At 41.8% G+C, this 18,422-nt stretch overlaps 1 protein-coding gene across 12 annotated transcripts in view; it reads right to left on the reverse strand.

Moving 5' to 3' along the window:
- nrxn2b (neurexin 2b) overlaps nucleotides 1–18,052 on the reverse strand; it is a 682,163-nt gene extending 664,111 nt beyond the window's left edge. For 4 of the 12 annotated variants that reach the window (XM_040040732.1, XM_040040731.1, XM_040040727.1 and 1 more), the window contains exon 1: nucleotides 17,747–18,050. The gene's annotated coding sequence lies outside the window, so the exon portion shown is untranslated. Of the gene's footprint in view, nucleotides 1–17,746 lie in introns of all 12 variants that reach the window. The other 8 variants (XM_040040736.1, XM_040040734.1, XM_040040735.1 and 5 more) reach the window with 4 other exon arrangements.
- Between the last annotated feature and the right edge of the window lie 370 nt (nucleotides 18,053–18,422).

Below are 18,422 nucleotides of genomic sequence, written 5' to 3' on the forward strand. Positions count from 1 at the left end.
AGCAGCTGTGCAGAAGGAGTCTCCACTCTGAGACATCCTCTCCTTCTAAACAAGACTGTGTGCCCTACCAAGATCCAACGATGCAGGAATGCTTCCTTTTATTTCCTCATACCAAGACACACTACACAGCAGCACAAACACACACCTGAGTAATATGTTTCTGAGTTCAGAAAGGAAAGTGTATATCTAGGGATGACTGACCTTTTAATTTGGCACCGCTGGGCATTTTTTATTCAAGACATTGCTTGTCTAGTCATGACATTACCGATGAGCCAACACAGCTAAGTCATGGGGTTCAAGGCAGTGAAAATGTTGCTGCGGCTTTTAAATTAACTCCAAATGCACTCTAAACTCACATTTGCAACTAATTGCTTGTGCTGTTTTATAAAGTACAAACAGGATGCTGGTTTTTATGATCGTTTATATCCATTCAACCTGATTTAAATCAATTAGAGTTCATGGCAAAATCCCAAAACCAAGAGCCTGGGCAAAGGATGTTTCAAATATTCATTGGCTATCAAAACAAAAGCTACGATATTGTTGTTTGTTATTGTTATCACTTTGGTCAGCTGTTAAAAGCCCATTAAAGCTCAAGGATGCTTTGATTTGATGTCTTTTAAACCGGGACTTGTGCAAACTTGTGCAAATGGGTCATTCTATCTACAAAAAAAAATAAAAATAAACACTTTTCACTTGACCGTCAAATTTAAATGAAAAAAGTGCCTTGGGAAAGACACATTTTAACAGTTATTATGCAAAATTTCAGGTCATGAATGACATTAGTTTTCTGAGAAAAAAAATACTTTAATGGATGTTGATAGGAGCATTTTTCTACCATCCCACCATTTGTTTGAGGGGCCATTTAAAAAAAAACGTTTATTATGCAAAGGATGCAATATTTTTTAAAGCACTCCAAATCAGGAGAATGATTTCACAAATATTATCTTGAATATGGGAAAGTGTGATATTCCCCAGGTATGACACCATGTATCAAATCATTTTTAACTTTTATAAAAGGTTTTTTTTAATGATATTCTGGGAATATTATATCCAAAGTCTGTAAATGCAACCTCTCTCATTTTCACATTATTAATATATTCATTTTGAAATTATACATCAAAAATAATGTGAGCAAAAAACATAAAATGAGCAATGAGAGGCAATTGGTCTAAGTCTCAAAACCCACACTGATACTGCTTAAGTTACTTTAATACTGTAAAAGAACCACAGGGTGTCCTTTATAAATGAGATGTCGGGGCAGACACTGACACAAGGTTACTAAAGAATCCCCCAAAACTGCAAAGATGAAAAAAAAACAGGTTGAGAAAACTGAATGTTTTGTGTTGGTTCAAAGCTGTTTGTGAAGACACACAGCACACAATAATTGACATAGTCAACGACACAAAACAAATCATAACTAAAGGCACGCTTATCGGGTTTATCATGGCTAGGTCTGCACCAAAATACCAGTGCTGATAAATCATTTCCAAAAGGCCAACTACACCTGCAAATCTTGTAAACGTCCCACTGCATGTGTATATGCTGACACACCCAACAAAGTGAGGAAGATCACATCCATTGGATTATCCGGTTATTCCCTGAGATCAAAAGCACTTTTCACAGCAGCTGGTTGGGAATCAAACTGTCCTGGCTCCTTCATAATCTTTTAGCATGTTTGCATTTACATACTGCTACACTTCTAATCGCAATAACACGCACCACTTCTTCCTTTAAAATGCATCTGTTCGTTTTAAATGAAAGACATTACAGTTACAATCCACATACACTTAACAAATCCAGCAGCTGAACTTACGTGAAGAAAGAGTGAAGCACATTTGCTTATTTCAAACCACATGTTAGCCTGTACTAAGTAGGAACCTGCCAATGTCAAGCTGTGACTATCTCAGTTAATACAGCCATGTTTCCTAAATCATCATCTTAAGAGGCTGACATAATAATGTCATATAGCCTATAGGAGGGGAAGTGACTCATTCAAGCAGATCAGTGGTGTAAGGAAGGTGCCTTTGGAACTAGATCACTGAGGTACAAGTTGGATCAAAACACTTCATTAAATATGTTTCTTTTTGATCAAAACAGTATTTTAAAACGTTCCTATATATTATATTGTTTCTTTGTTTTACTCAGTGAAGTCTCTATTCTCATTAACCTCAGACACAGTGGTAGGCACTAGACCTCTATTTTAAGACAATGATCATTTCCATGTGCTCTAAACCTCTGATTACACGTTTCATGTTGAGAAAGATAATAAGTTGAACTATCACAACATATACAGGTTATTTCCTGGAATAAACAGCACTTACTTACAGCATGCTGGAGATAAAAAATGCACACATACACTGATACCACCTTTTAAAATCTATTCGTTTTCAATCAAATGAGGAATGGTAAACAGCCTGTATTTCTATAGCGCTTTCCTAGTCCTTAAGGACCCCAAAGCACTTTACACACTCAGTCATCCACCCATTCAGACACTGGTGATGGCAAGCTACATTGTAGCCACAGCCACCCTGGGGCGCACTGACAGAGGCAAGGCTGACTGACACTGGTGCCACTGGGCCCTCTGACCACAATCAGCGGGTGAAGTGTCTTGCCCAAGGACACAACGACCGAGACTGTCCAAGCTGGGGCTCGAACCAGCAACCTTCCGATTACAAGGCGAACTCCCAACTCTTGAGCCACGATCGGCCATCGAGGGCACATTTGATGACTTTATACAAAACAACACCCTGATGTTGCATCATATTGAGAAGGCAGCTGCGCAAGTTACACTGTGACAATCACCAGTTAACATGGGCAGCTGTCTACTGCCTATGTTAATGTGTTTGCTAAATAAGCAGCAGCAGGTGTTAACCAGCTGACAGAGTTAACAAGATATATGCAGGTAAACTCAAGTCTCCATTGAGTTGGTTGGCCATGTCACACGGAAAGCACCCGCTTCTGAATTATGGCACGGAAAAGCACTTTTTTATCACTTTAAATTTATTATGAAGACAATAGTAGGACTATAGCATGAACTGGAGCTCAGTGAGCTCTTGAAACTTGTCAAACCTTATGATATACTGACAGGCAGAGGGGACTACTTATTGAAAATGATGAATCTGCGGATGCAACATCTGGAACATCGAGTGGACAATGTAAACAAATCTCAGCAGTTAACATGAGGATATCAGTTAAATTAAAATAGCAAAAGTTGACAAACACATGCTAAAATGAAAGCTTTTTACCTCTTCACTAACTTCACAGCTGGCGTTATAAGCAACTAGAAAAAAACACCTCTGTGTGTAAAATTGTGCACATTTAATGTGAAATGACTTTTAGTATTTCAGTTGACATCTTGCACATTTTTATCCTTGAGCTCCATTTTCACACGTTGTTAGCTTCAAAACAATTAAGCTAGCAATCTGGGAACTCAATAGTCTACTTCAACACTGAACACTTAGCTTGTACCTATATGTATTTTTAGCATCGCGTTCAGTAGTTCTGTTCATTTGTCTCTGTCTGTTCGACCACCATCACAAAGTCAAATTAAACCATGTTAAGTACTATCTCAGCATGTCAGGTGAAGGTTGGACTGTACCATTACTGTATGAAGAGGAGCCACCCATTTAGCAGTGAACATTTTTGGCCTCGGTTGTGTTGAGGCCAAACAACACAATTTAAACCATTACTTTACCATCACAATAGAGTAATCCAACACTGAGGAAAACTGTCAGTAATTCTCCTTTCTCTTAATTTCTATACACCCCCTAGCAAACCCATGCAATCAGTCCATCCTGTCAGTTTTATTCTACATTGGGAACCAATGTTGACACTAGTAAAAATATGAAATCCAAAAGCAGTTACATTGCAACTGAACTATGTTAACCTGGGAAAGACGGCGAGGGAGATGTATCTCTTAGCAATGTCAGACAGGCAAGCTGCTTTCTTTGAACCCAGTGCTCTGCCTCCTCACTCCTCCTCCTCCACTAAGGAGTCAGGCACAAGGAAAACACCCAAAGGGTTCAGAAAACCATGCTCTGCAGTAAGCAGAAACATCCTTAGCATTTAACACTGCACAAGAGATAAAGATCTGTCTCTCACAGTTTAGCCAATCTTTTCTTTCCTTCTCATCCTGAGCTTGTTTTCTCTGCCTCTCATCTTTGCCACGAGTATCACTATGACTGATGTTCCATCCTAGGCTGCCATATTCTGTCCCCTCACACTGACTTATTGTCTCTCTCTGTTTCTTACTGGCAGTCCTCTGACCCCTCTTTTCTCTCTTAATAGGAACGGATACATTTTGCTTCCTCCTTCACATGGCCTTCCACAACAGTCCCATTGCCCCTGCACTATGAGATCACAATCCCATCTTCCCCTAGATTCTCTGTACTCCTGTTCACAAGATACATGTTTAAAAAGCACCATCAGTGGAATGGTTTGGTAGTGATAGTCCAAGCATGCAGGCAAGCAAATAGATCAGGAAGTGATATTTTAAACAGCATGTGGGATTCATCATGCTATTGGGATTACTTTGGTAACTTTCTGTTTGCTATCCTGGATTTTTTTAAACATAAAAAAAGAGATTTTCCAATTAAGACATTATATGGACCTAAAATAAAACTCTGTGGACACATAGCAAAGGTCATGATTTGAATTCAAACCTACTAAATGGTAACCAAATTGAACATGGACACTTGCTGACAAGACTATTTGGTTCCCTCTATGAAAGAACAGCTGTGGGGAATTTTGCAGCCACCTTTTTTCTTACCTACATAAACAAGTGCATTAGCCATTCCCAAGACCTCGGTAAATTCATTAAAGCAGCAGGGAGTGGACCAAGGGGAGACAGATAACCTCTCCTTCCAACTGTCAGACAGCCAAGGTTAGCCAATGTCAAACCACAGGTTGCACTCGGCACCAAACCTCATCTCCTCTCTGCCTGTCTTTTTCTCTGGTACAGTCTTACTGTGTTCAGTTTTTTTAAATGCAGCATTATTTCCCCCCTACTTTCTCAACTGTTTTATCCTCCTTCTTAACAAATAATTTCTCCTCATCGTCCTCCCCCAGAAGTCCCCCATTACTTACCCAATTCTCTCCTCATTTATTTTTTTATTGTTACCATTTCTCTTTCACCTTTACCTAATTTCTCCACCCTCTCAGTTCATCCCTCATTCCATCTGACTTCATATCCAAGCCCAAGCTAACAATGAATAAGAGCAAAAGCTCCTGACTGACTGAACTTTGCCCTTTTTGTGCCCTATGTGCATTTGTACAGTGGTGGTATATCACTGTACAGCACACAGAGATGAGGTCAGTGCAGCAGATTATAACACGGGGTGAACTACTGTGTGTTTTTTTAATCATTGCGATATACTCAAAACAAATCTGTATGCAAACATACTGCTACGCAAAATCTGCAAAACTCACCTGACATATTCTAAGCGACCAGAAAACTCTGGAACGATAATCACAATTGAGCTCCTCTCCTCTTAAAGAAGTAGTTATTTTGCAGTTTCAGCATAACACATAAAAACTAGTGTCTCATAAAAGAGAGTAAACATGAGATAGTTTATCTTACCACTTCATACACATTAGTGATCTGTGACAATGAACATCCCAAAGAGAATAAAGACCAGTTAAAGTGATCTTTACATTATGGAAAGTAAAGTGGAGAAACAGTAAGAAGTAAATCAGATCATGCACTCCACAAACACAGCCACCTTAAACGGTCCCCTGCCTTTGCTTCTCTCACACCCTCTCACTGCTATCTCGTTCTGTTGCTGTGACACTCAGCAGCTGTCCCTGGGCCATGCCATGGCCTATCAGGACCATCTGCAGGGATGAGAAAGGCATCGGCAGCCACATGAGAATCAGCTGACTTTACTCAACCCGAGGTCACAGGTGGTGCCAGGGGACATAAAGAGGGTTTGCATATGAAAATAAATATGCATGCAAAACCTTATCTAAAACACATTCTATGGGATGTGATCATTCTTGTTGAAATTGGGATTAGATGGTGTGTTTTGTGCAACAACAGAAAAATGTATTTAATACTACATAGATAGCATTTTTTTATTTGTTGCATTCACAAGGATGCATTCTATCACATTTACCTGCACAAGTGCATATTATGGCACTGGGCTCTTATTGCGCACTGAGCACAAATGCTTAGCTATGATATTCCATAAATCTCTACAGTATTTCCTTCAGTGAAAAAGTTCTGACGTTGCACATGCCATCAGACAAAATTTATGCACTTCAAAAGAGCTTACATAGATATTCTGCAGCTACCTTAAGTGCGCTAAGAGGCTTGGGCTTAACATTGCATGACCTCATCACTACATTTACACCATGACCTGACGAAAAACCAGCAGCCCAAACATCAAAGGGCTCCAGTCAGCAGTTCTTGCCCTGAGCCTCGATTATGCTTGGCTCAAGTCTAGTTCGATATAAAAACGAAAAAAATAAATAAGAAATGCTAGATGCAATACAAGACTGGGGTAAGAAATTGGTGCAAAGAACTAGGTGGAGATGAGAGCATGTGTGTGGGGGGTGGGGTAGGTATGCACAGTCATCACTAATACATCTGAGGACTGTAAATCACACATAATCATAGTAGTTTTATCCCACCGAGGCTTCAGGTCCTTCCCATTGGCATCACATACTGTAAGTCAATAATTCATTTTAAAACAACAACAGCTTAAGCTGTAGCCAGCCCAACACATACACTCACACACAAACCATTTTTGTGTTGTACTTAGAAATAGACCTGACTAGGTTGTTTCATGGTTATTTACTTCCCTTAATTTCTGCAACAGTGGTGAGTGAAAGTATTAGCACTGGCAGGAGGGTAAACAACAACAAATAATACCAGACTCAGAAAAACCTAGAAAGGTTGACATAAAGAGAAAAAGACCAGATCATAGTTGTAATGTGTGCAGTTAAGCACACACACACACGTACGCACCTCTAAACCATCACAGGAATCCTGAGCAGCAGTGGTTATGTATGGAGCTGTATGGAGCTCTACCAATAGCAAAGACAGGGTACACACCATGTCTGCTACACACACACTTGCATTCATTCACACAGACACTGAGGATAGTGCTGGAAAGTTTGGGGAACGAGGTGCTGAATAAACAGCTCCTCTGTGTTTGAGGGAAAAAATGGCAGAGGGACAGTGAGCGGCAGTCCCAGTGCTGGAGCTGTCCAAGGTACTGAAACCCTCTTACTCCCTCAGACACAATTGGCTGGTTTTGAAGAGAGCGGAGGCAGAGTGGGCTGAAGAGAGGAGCTGTCCAAGGTACGGAATAAACAGCATGCCTTTCCTTTCTGCACCAGATATATTTCCATATACAGAGTAAGCCTCTGTCAGACTGTTTCCTTATACCTTTGATACCATCCAACTGAATTTCCATGCAGCCATCAACGCTGGCTGTTCACAGACAAAATGGGCCGTCTGATGAGCTATAAAAATTATCCTCTGGCTGCATTAAATAGAATCAATAACAACAGAAATTTAACCTTATCTTAAGTTCTAAGAACAGGAATGGTGCTTAGCGCTTTGTTTGTTGACACATCATGTCTGTGTCAACACAGATAAATTAGAAAAAAAAAAACACTGTGTGTACTCCATGAGCTAAGTATTGCTGGAAGAGATATGTGAATGGTAAACAAGCAAAAAAATCTAAATTGTTAGAAGCAAAGCATCACCAGAACACAGCAGACGTAGTGTGCTTGCCATTATCACTGTGCCGTGTATCGATTCTGTTAAAAGATTTCTATTTAAAAAGTTGGTCTCATGTTCTCCAGAGCTGCAATGATGAAATATGAGGGCAACAGTTTACACTGGACCAATCGATGTTGGGCGTTTTGTAGCACAATTAATAGTCTAATTTTATTTCATTATTGATGTTTACGCTTTACCAACATCAGCTCTTAATGTGTTAGACTCTACATTTTACAGCTGGAAAATGTGAAACATTGAGTTGCTCTTTCAACATCATTCAAATGATGTTTTAATCCTGAACTGAACCATTTATGGAGAATCTGAGCGATGATATTCAGCATAGGTTACCAGGGCGATAAGCTGCCATTAAAATTAAGGCATCTTCATGCAACAAGAAAGTCAGTGTTAAACCCAAGGTTAGCTGACTAATGTAATAGTCTGGCATTGTGAGACAGGCAGCAGTGTGGGAGAGAGGAAACAAAGCGTGTGGGTAGAGATCTGTCCATGGTGCTGAAGCGACGGCAGCTCTCAAAACAGTGGCAGCACTAAGAGCTGTGTGCCAATGGACCGTGTGCACAAAGCATGTCCTTCCTTGATAGTCATGGAGTCCTTGTGACCTATTCCACGGTGCGCCGTGCACCCATTGTTTCTGGTTCAGCTGCACTGCTAAAGTGAAGAGGCAGGAGGTGGCAACGCACTGTGGAATGTGCCACAAACACTTAATGACATCACGGAAGGTCACTGAAATACTCAGAGCTAACACTCCACATTTGACTGCAGGCAGCAGATGGAGAAGATCTGAACTGACTAAACTCTGTAGCTTAAGGAATAATATGAAGGAAGACTGCACATTTATTCTGGACATCTCAAATTTTGGTTAAGCGTTGTGGTTTTAGTTAAGGGCCAATTAAGAATTTTCATGTAGTTTGCACTTTAACTGATGAAGGAAAGCAAGGATTGAGGCTTTTGGTGGTCAGTTTCCTTTCAAGTACTCTGATTTACAGTTTTCCTGTTTGCCCACATAAAGTAAAAATGCTTTCTGTCGCTGACTCGATGAATACAGCAGTTACTGGGCTACAACTAGTTTTAGTTTCCATATTTCAAATGGTAAAAAATATAGCAGTTTTTTTTTTTATTTTCCACTATTCACAAACTTGGTTCCTGCCACAGATATTTGCATGTTTTAAACCTGTAATCCTAAGAATACTGTGAAAACTACATGAGCCACTTCACCTCAACAAAACAGTCACTTCAAGGTGCTTTATATTGTAAGGTAAAAATCCTACAGTAATACAGAGAAAGGCCCAACAATCTGATGACTTCTCTGTGAGCAAGTACTTGTCGACAGCAGAAAGGAAAAACTGCCTTTTAACAGGATGAAACCACTGACAGAACCAGGCTCAGAGAGAGGTACCATCTGCCATAACTGTTTGGGGGTGAGGGGAGAGAGACAGGACAAAAAACACCAGAACCAGAGATTTAGAATAACTAATGATTAATGCAAAGCAGTGTAAAAACACACAGACAATCAAACAAGGTGAATGAAGAAGAGACATTCAGCCCATCATGAGAAGCTCCCAGCAACCTAGGCCTATTCGAGTAGAACTACTCCTGATCACCTGATCCAGCCCTAACTATAAGCAGTATCAAAATGAAAAGTTTTACCACAAGTAACCCAGCTGTCTGAGAGCAAAGTGCTCCATTGGAGTGAGCTTATCTTAAAGACCTCATTGTGGTACTATGTGGTCTTTAAGATAAGATGAGACCTGGATATTTAAGAGTGTGTATGTGAGGAGAAGAGCATCTCTTTTCTTGCATTCTTATTATTCCAATTCTTGCATTCAATTGATCCAAAAATACAAAATGAAGCCAGAAATGCTTTTTGATGCCATGCCATTTGTAAAGCGAGGCTGTTCAGCTCTCACATGCACATAAAATATGTAGCATCGCTTCCAGCTTCAAAGAAGCATAAGTTAAACCTCCACATCCATAAGCAATGCATCTCAGTGTCAACTTTCTACCAGCCACCAGAGTTTTTTATGTAGCCTAACAAGTGAAATATATACATCTTCTACCATTTATAACGTTGATTACAAATGCTGGATGTGATCACTTTGCAAATGTGTGAGAACTCCAAGAAATTGCTTCTACTCAGAGGAGAGAACAACACAATCTCTCACTCTACTCGCTGACTTGCTCCGGGCCACACAGGTGTGACTAAGTCTTACAGATTGAGAGTTGAGCTGGGTTAGCCAGTGAATAGTGGGTAACTAGAGCAAAGTGCACGGCTTGCAGATAGCGGCATCCTTGGAGAAAATGGCTTGGCAAGAGTGTTAGCTTTCAATCGATAATGCTCTGAAGAAGTTTGATAGGTCTTTGGAACGGCTGACTTTTCAGCACAGCTTCTGTGTTTTGGAAAACCTAAGAGGTCCTCTGGGCTCCTGTAATCTGCCTCTGTTTCCTTCTTTTCTCCATTTTTGTCTTTTTTCCTCTCTGTTAGTATCTGACTCTCTATCAGCCTGGTAGCTATCCCCTGTGATGATGTTGGCCCTTCTTCTTACTGTAACGTGGGTGTTATTATTCAACTCCATCTCTGGTTTAATACTGTAAGAGTAAAATCAAATAAGCTAGCGTTTGTTTGTCTTTGTCTTTTAGTTCATGCAATGTGTCTTGTAACACTTACAATTAAAATACACAAGGTAATAAATACCAGTGAATTAAAAACAAAATAATACCCTATTGTGGAAATCCAGGTTTTGATGACTGCTATGTTTCTTCAAGACATGCCAAGGTGACAGGCTGCTGTGCCATATGAGAGGTGGAAAACACCAATACATTCTTAGGGATCTGCTTTGTCAAAACAAGTCCGAGCGTTTCTGGCGCTAATACCATCTGTGACACACATGCACACTTCCTGTCTCCCACACTCTACAGCTTGTTGTACACCGGGGGCCATGTCAAATCACATAGTTATTCCAGGGACTCGCTGGGGAGTGGGAGGAACGTGTCATCGTATATTCCAGTCCCGGAACACCCAGGCCAAATGGTGTGACACACCAGCTTGGAACATAGGGAAAACACTGATGAATCCTGGACTGCTCCATTTGGAAATGGTAGAGAGACAGACTTGGAAACCTGGTAAGTGCTAAACCCCCATAATTAGCACCATTGCAAGGAAGAGTGGCTGTGATCCCAAAGCAGTCAAGTCTGGGCTTATTTAATATCCAGACCATGATCTGAGAGGCTGCAGCTTTGGACACCTTCAGTTTCTGCTGAAACCAATCCCAGAATGTCTTAAAATACAGATAGTGTTCAAAATCACGACAGTTCAGATTTTGCACTCGGCATGAAAATACACACACTGTTGATGTGGTTTCAGTTAATATCATCTCAAATTAGTTGTTATTCTAATTAAAAAAAACAAATACCTGCTGGAAACGTGCAACATCTTTTTTTGTGCAGTAGAAGATGTTTTGCTGGGGGACAGCAAAAGCAGCAAAAACAAACTGCATCATTGTTGCACTATTATTGCATTATGTCTTTAAACAGAGTTCATGAATTGGGGCAACGACATATTTAAGGCATATTCAAGTCAAAATAGTAAGGAATGAGGATTTTATATTTCAGCTCACTGATTCACAACTAAATAGAAGCATATGGGACAGAAATGCAGGAAAAAACAGTAGACTGTGCATTTTCTTGGAGAAGCACACAGTCCGACAAACTAAATAAAAAGTCTGTACTGCATCTCAGCAGTTAGTCAGCAAGTCTCACTGAAGCTATTTGGATGGATGGCTGGACTGAAACAGCTGGACGAAGATGGAGGAAGGGATGGATGGCCTTCGACTCAGCTCTCCCTCTCCACACACCCTGCTCATTCTCTCTTCTCCGCCTCTTTTCCTCTTACCATCATTCTGACACATTTAGCCTTCACATCTTTGCTTTTCTCCTTCAGAACAGGAAAGTGGCAGCCAAAGTGGCAGATTGGCACAAATGTGACACAGGTCTCATTTGCTTTTGACAAATAGGAAAATGGGGAGAAAAAATCTGCATCGGCAACAGAGAAGTTACTAAAACGGAAATTTGAAACAGTGCATATTGTGCAAAGAAAAATTAGCACCGTGGCTATCAGTGAGATCGTTTTTTTACTACTAAAAACAAATATTCAAGAAACACAGTGCTTGAAAGCCTGATACATTACAACTACACAAATACAATAAAGCTAAATGTGATTGAACTCGATGCCTGTTTTATGTCTGTTTTTACTTTGAATCTCAAAATTGTGCCAGCAGTCATTGCTCAATGGTGCTTCTGTATTCCTGGCTCATTACAACTGAGAGAATAGTGTTGGGTAATTGTTTGACCCTGTCTGCTCAACCTGTGCCCTTGGCTCCTGAGAGCGCTCGACATGAGAGTTCTGTGGGATAAATGGTGGCTATTCCCACATTCTGCCCTGTGGCCGCCTGCGAAAAGAGTGCCATCGTATCAGTGACAAGAGAAGCCTGATGAAGGTACGCTGGCTGCACAAACCCAAAGCAAACCCCGGCAACAGCAGAACCACCTCTCTAAAAAGACCCATTGTGCCCTGCCAAAGCCTTTCCCTCTCTGCAGTGAAGTGGCCATTGTGGCTTGCAGAATAGTCACTCCTTTCCATTGCCTGGTGGGAAAAGTGCTGTCGTGCTGGGGTTGAGTGTGGCCGTGGTTGCAGGAGTAGACAGTATCTCAATATCATGACCCCCATCAGCCCCCGAGTGCCCCCTGTCGCTCAGTTCATTCATCCTGCTCGTAGGAACAATCCAGACCTAATTTCAGATGGTGAATAAAACATAAGAAACAGCTGAACGCTGGGACTGGAAAATAGTTACACTTCAGAACGGGGCTAGAGCTGGACTTGTAGGCTAAGGAGCTTTTTGCACGAATAACTCATGTTCGAATATCTCGTATTGATTTGGCTGCAGGGATGGCTCCATGAAAATATGTTCATTTATGACAGTGCGGACAAAAGCTTTATGGATTTCTAGAAGAGGAATAAACTGTGCGGGAGAACAACAATTCTCTTAAGGGCACTTGACTGAGAGCAGTACTTACAGTTATTCAAGTTGGTCTGTTGAGATTCACGAAAGAAGGTGGGAGGAGGTGTACAGAAAAGAAAGAAAAACATGCACAGAGACAAGCTCGGTTAAAAACGTGGTCTGAGGAAACCTGGCTCGCTGGAACTCAGCGGCCAACTCATGAATGAATGGAAATATAGATCTGTGTTTGGGTTGGCGCAGACGCATTCATATTGATAAGTGATGACTGAACTCTCCACACTCCCTGCATCTTTAAAAATGGTTAAAGAAAATAGCCTCATACTGTGCTTTGATGTCTAAATTGTGTGTAAGTGGTTAATGTTAAAGTCCAGCACTTATCTTTGGAAGTAAATGCTATTGTGTGCTTCGATATGCAAGTGTTATGCAAACAAACTGCATGATTATAGAGAACTAGCAATAGTGTGGATGACTGATATCCCACAGCATAAGGATTAGTTACTTACACCCACTCCTCAATTATGAGCATAAAACTCTTATGTGGGGTTTTTTTGTGTCCCATATCCCTGTTACGCAACCTGCTCCACTTTGAAATAGGATCCTTTCACGGCTAGCTTCATGTTAGCATACCCTGGAATAGATGGGTATAGCTGAAAGATGGAGGCAGCCTTGCTGTTTAGATATAAGGCTCAGAACTGTTCTATTGGTCTTACAGGTTCTGCAGTGCCAAAGACCTCCAATCATTGGCTGACTCTGAAAGGAAGGGCTAACTTTAGGTTGTTGATCATCAGTGAGGTTACATCAGCATGTTTTCCCCCACAACATGCCTTTCCAAATAAGGAAGCAGCCATGATATTTTTAAACCTGAGAAACAGCAGCTACCTTTGTGCTGCTCGAGTAATTTAGGTTAACTAGCTCGCCTGCAGGTGCTAAAGAGATGTGTCCCACACCTGAAACATAAATTCTCAGGCCAAGAGTTCTTTTAGGTCTAGACTGGGCAGCACCTGGTGGAGACGACATTTGAGGCGAGCCCAAAGAAGAGACGGGAAGAGAAGTTTTATTTGTGTGTTACTGATACTTCACTATTCTCTTTAATAAATTCCAGCTAAACTGTAGCACCAAGGATCTTGGTTTAGGCTGCTAAAAGGCGAGCAATATGGTAATGCAAATATTTCACATCAAGCTCTCACTGGAGGCTACAAAGAACATCTTCATTAATTCATTGGAAGAGCCTGCTTTCCGGGGGTTACTCAGATATGAAAAAAGAGGTCTGGGATTACATTACTTTCAACAATTTGGGGGGGGGGGGGGAACCATCATCCAAGATTCAAATGCACTTGCAAGCTCTGCTGAATGAATTCATGACCCAATCTTTGTGGAATACAGTAGGGTATATGGCACAGTTCCAGCTTTTTTCAACATAAAACTCCTTCTCATTTAGAAAGACCAAAGGCAACTTGTTAAAAACCACACAGAGCTTTGAACTCAAACGGCTCCATCACATGACAATTTTTTTCCCCCTCTGCATCTGACAGCGCTCTGAGAGATGTATTAGCTTTGATATGCTCAATAATAAATGTCCTGCCAGGCTGACTAAGATTAGTCTCAATCTAGGCACGGATATCCTACCGGCAAGGCCACACAGGAGGCAAGGGCGTAAACTGATAGGATCGATAGGCCATACTGTATCCTCTCTCTTCAGTCTGTGTGCTGCTCCATCTCTTTCACTTGCAGATCCATTCATGCAATCACCGTGAGACAATGAAAGGTGCTTCACTCTGTCTTTGCCTCACAGGCTCTTCTTCTACAGACTTTATCAAAGGAGCTAACATTATAGGCAGAACACATAGCAACCATGCTTATCATCGTCCCCACAGCTAAAATGGAGGGCATGAGGGAGAGAGAAATCTTTCTTTTCATATTTCTGTTGCATTTCCTCCTTCTTTTCTAACAGAAGCGCAAGTTTCTACCTTGTTTCTAGCTCCCCTGTGCACCTCTATAGCATCTCTTTTGTCCTGCACTGGGGGCGGATGGTGGACAAATGGACAGAAAGATGGATGAGAGCCACGCGGCAAGCAGCAGAATAGTGAGTTAATGAGGCAGATTGCTCTCTTTGTGGGATTACAGGCAGATTACCCATTCCGATTCTCTTCTCTTCCAATTTTACTCTCTTGGTCTCTCCGGTGGTAAACCGAAGGGGCCAGGCAGGGCAGAGGGGAGGCGTGGGGAGAGCATGAGTACCCGTGTTTAGTGGGAGGTGAGGTAGAAGACAGTTTCTCAGCTCTGTCTCGCTGTCAGAGGAAAGATGTCAGCTGCTCAAAACACTGACCTATGAGTATATAGAATTTCTGAGTGATGCCTCAGCCAGCTGCTTCAAGGGCTGGATCTGAGCTAAAATACACCCAACCTAAGACTGAATCTCTCATTAATCACATTAAGTCTAGGTCCTTTATTAAATCTATTCCCTGATAATAGCTCTGCTGATCTTTGTCTACAGATTTCTCCTACATAGAGTAGAGTCTTCTCAATAAGTCACATTATACTTTTGCAAAGGTTATTTTCCAGCATAAAAACAGGCTGATGGCTGTGTGTTGACCCAGAATGATGGCATTTGAGTTGAAAAGCTGGAGATTTGTATTCAGGAAAGTTGGTGGAAACCTCATGACAGAGGGATGAGCGAAAACAAAGAGAAGCACAGGACCTCAAATCCACTTTTTGCACTCACTGAATAACAAACAGTGAAAAGGTCTGGAAAAATTATTCAAATTGCAGAGGAATTTGCAATTATTATAAGTCATCTCTACCCACAAAAGCAATGTTAAGCACCCTTCATGAAGTGCACTGAAAGCTCTGAGAACAAAAGTGGAACTGTATACGGGCCCATTTTCTGTCGAAGGTGTCTGCTCAGTGTGTATTGTTATAAAATGGAGAAGCTATTTAGGTATTTCTAAAGCCATTGTCAAAGCTGGAGTCATTAGACTGTGTTGATGGTGTTTCTTTTTACCAAGTGGGATTTAACAAGAAACTGCCAGAGTACAAGTATTTCTGGGGAAAGACGTGTGCTGTCAGTGTTGATTGAATAACAATAATAATGACAAAAGATGGAACAACAAAAAAGATTTTGACCTGTGAGTTAAGTGCCGTTGGACTTCTGTAGTGTGGACTTGTGTCCCACATTTGTGAGCCGGCACATTTCTAGCTTGACAAAGTAACCAGGAAGTGAGTCATATCACGTTAGTGGATCTCTCCTGCAGGGCTTCATCTGCATTAAGAACATGGGTGGCTTCATAAGAAATACCACCTCATGTGTGGTCCCCCCTTCGAGGGTTTCATTTACTCCTTCAACTAATGAATCCAGGTCAGTGAGTAAGAGCTGGGACGCTTCTCTCTGTGTTCTTCCAACTTTGATAAACAGTGAGCATCTTCTTTGCCACTGATATTTCGCAAGGTCATAAAAAGGCAACATAATATGCCCCCCAAAAAAGAAAATGAAAATGAAATAAGACTCGTTTTTTATTAGTAATCAAGATGCAAGCAATAAACATAACGGCGAGCTAATGCTCTCGTATTTATTAAAAGTTCACTGGGCTTCATTTTAAAAGCACCGAGCAGGTCAGCCTCCCGCTGGCGTTCACACAGACGTTCATCATGTGGCGTCTGCTTCCCTCTCTCTGGTCCTTCCCATCAGCGTCCGCGTCTGCCTCTGCGCCGCCGAACAAGACAGAGCTCAGTGCTCAGTTCAGATATTGGCCAGTACAACTAACAACAACGCAGCCTTGAATCTGATAATCGGGGATTTTACCGATCTGTAGCACTTGTTAATTACTCTTTTGGCTCGGGGATTTTGTGCGGAGACACCGTTAAGCACCCCAGTGGGCGTTTGGCGACACGGTGGCGCAGGAGTCTCATACGGTCGCAGTACACTACTCGGCGCAATATAGAGTCCAAAATACCCACGCACCTGCGTGCGTGCATTTCCAACTCGTTGTGCGGATCAGTTTTACTTGGAGAAACACTTCTGAGGTCGCTTTAGGGAGGAGAGTTACAGACCATAGGATTTCTGTCGTTTAACATATAAAAAAAAAACCCGCATCTGTTCATTCAAGAGTATACCCTCGGGGGGCACAATTGTCCGGGGCATCTTTTCCTTGTATCCTTGCATTTCTAATAATTTGAAGTAAAATGTTGCTGGATGAATAATCCCAGCGGATAAAGCCAAAATCAGAAACCGACTACTCAGTGAGAGGACTCCCAGCAAAATTCGCTCTTTTTGGACTGAAGAAGTGCGTACAATTAATCAGGCTGTGTGCGTGTGTGTAACGAAATAGGCGAGAAGTATTATCCCACAGCGTACACTCGCTATAATTCAACCATATATTCTGTTCTAAAGCCGAGCAGCTAATTTGAAACAAGACCTCGGGTTTAACGAAGGTCGGAACCTGTAAGAATAACCTCTCAAGTCATCTGCACATTGCGTAAATACAGCCACAGCACGCCGAGGCACAAAAACTGACTTTCCAATTAACCGTCACCTCGGTGAAACAGAAAGATTTTTGTTCCCTTTATTTTATTTTATTTTATTTTATTTTACTCAATTCCCACACTCTGACATTGCTGTCACGCGTGGTTTCAAACCACATATGTCCATCATTCCCCCCCGCACGCCAAATTCAGCGTGTCTGCTCCAAGAGCCGCAGAAAACAAACAGCAGACCTCAAATCCACTCGCCTCCCAAATCTCCTCCAAATATTGACCCATTACGCATCATTTGCTGCTCGCTACATCTCAACAGCACAAAGCGAGGAGTGTTTTAGTGTAGCTTTTATTTTTTCCTGACATCACCTGTCACCAATTGAAAAGCCTTTCCACAGAAGGACAAATCCTTATGGCCAAAAGAAAGAAGGGAAAAAAGAGCGCACACGCACACACGGAGTGACACACAGAGCCATACAGTCACCAAAGCAAAGAAGAAAAAAAAAGTCCTTACTTGTATTTTGCGGCAATCCCTTCGATATTATTCTCCAGACTTGGGGAGGTTTGTAAATATCCCTGGGTATAGTCTGGACGTAGTTCAGGCTTCTACGCTTATTTTCTGTTCAATTTTTATCCAGAGCGTTGAACAGACCCGAACGCAGGTTTTCTTCCCCCCCTCTCTCCTTCAAGACAGATGTGAACGGTCCTGGCCGAGCCGCTCCACCTGCATCCCTGCTGTCAAGCTAGCCAGAAGGCAGGAAACTCCGCTTTAGATTCTTCCTTCCAAATTAAAACATCCACGCTGATGTGTTCCGTTGTGACTTTTATTGTGAAGGTCCTGGCACCCTGTTTCTTGTGGTTGCTTTAAGGGCCTTTTGACGCACCTCCACCTGCATCCACTGGAACAGAAGACAGCGGCATCAGCAGCAGTGGCAGCGGCACCGCACTGAAGAGGCCGCCCACGGAGACACGCCCCACTCCGGCTGGACAAGGCTACTTCACCCCGGGCGAAGAGGGCAGGTGTATTGTGCAGATACTTCTCTCCCTCAGGAGTTACCACACATAGAGAGTGAAGGATTTAGAAATCCATAGACACGGTTATCAAACAACAAAACATAACCCCCTCCCCCAAAATGGGCCACAGATTTTATAGGTTGAGAACCATGGTCACAGGTTCATCCAGTAATGCA

The sequence above is a fragment of the Simochromis diagramma genome, unplaced genomic scaffold (assembly GCF_900408965.1).
Source record: "Simochromis diagramma unplaced genomic scaffold, fSimDia1.1 OVJJ01000317.1, whole genome shotgun sequence".
Lineage (NCBI taxonomy): Eukaryota > Metazoa > Chordata > Actinopteri > Cichliformes > Cichlidae > Simochromis > Simochromis diagramma.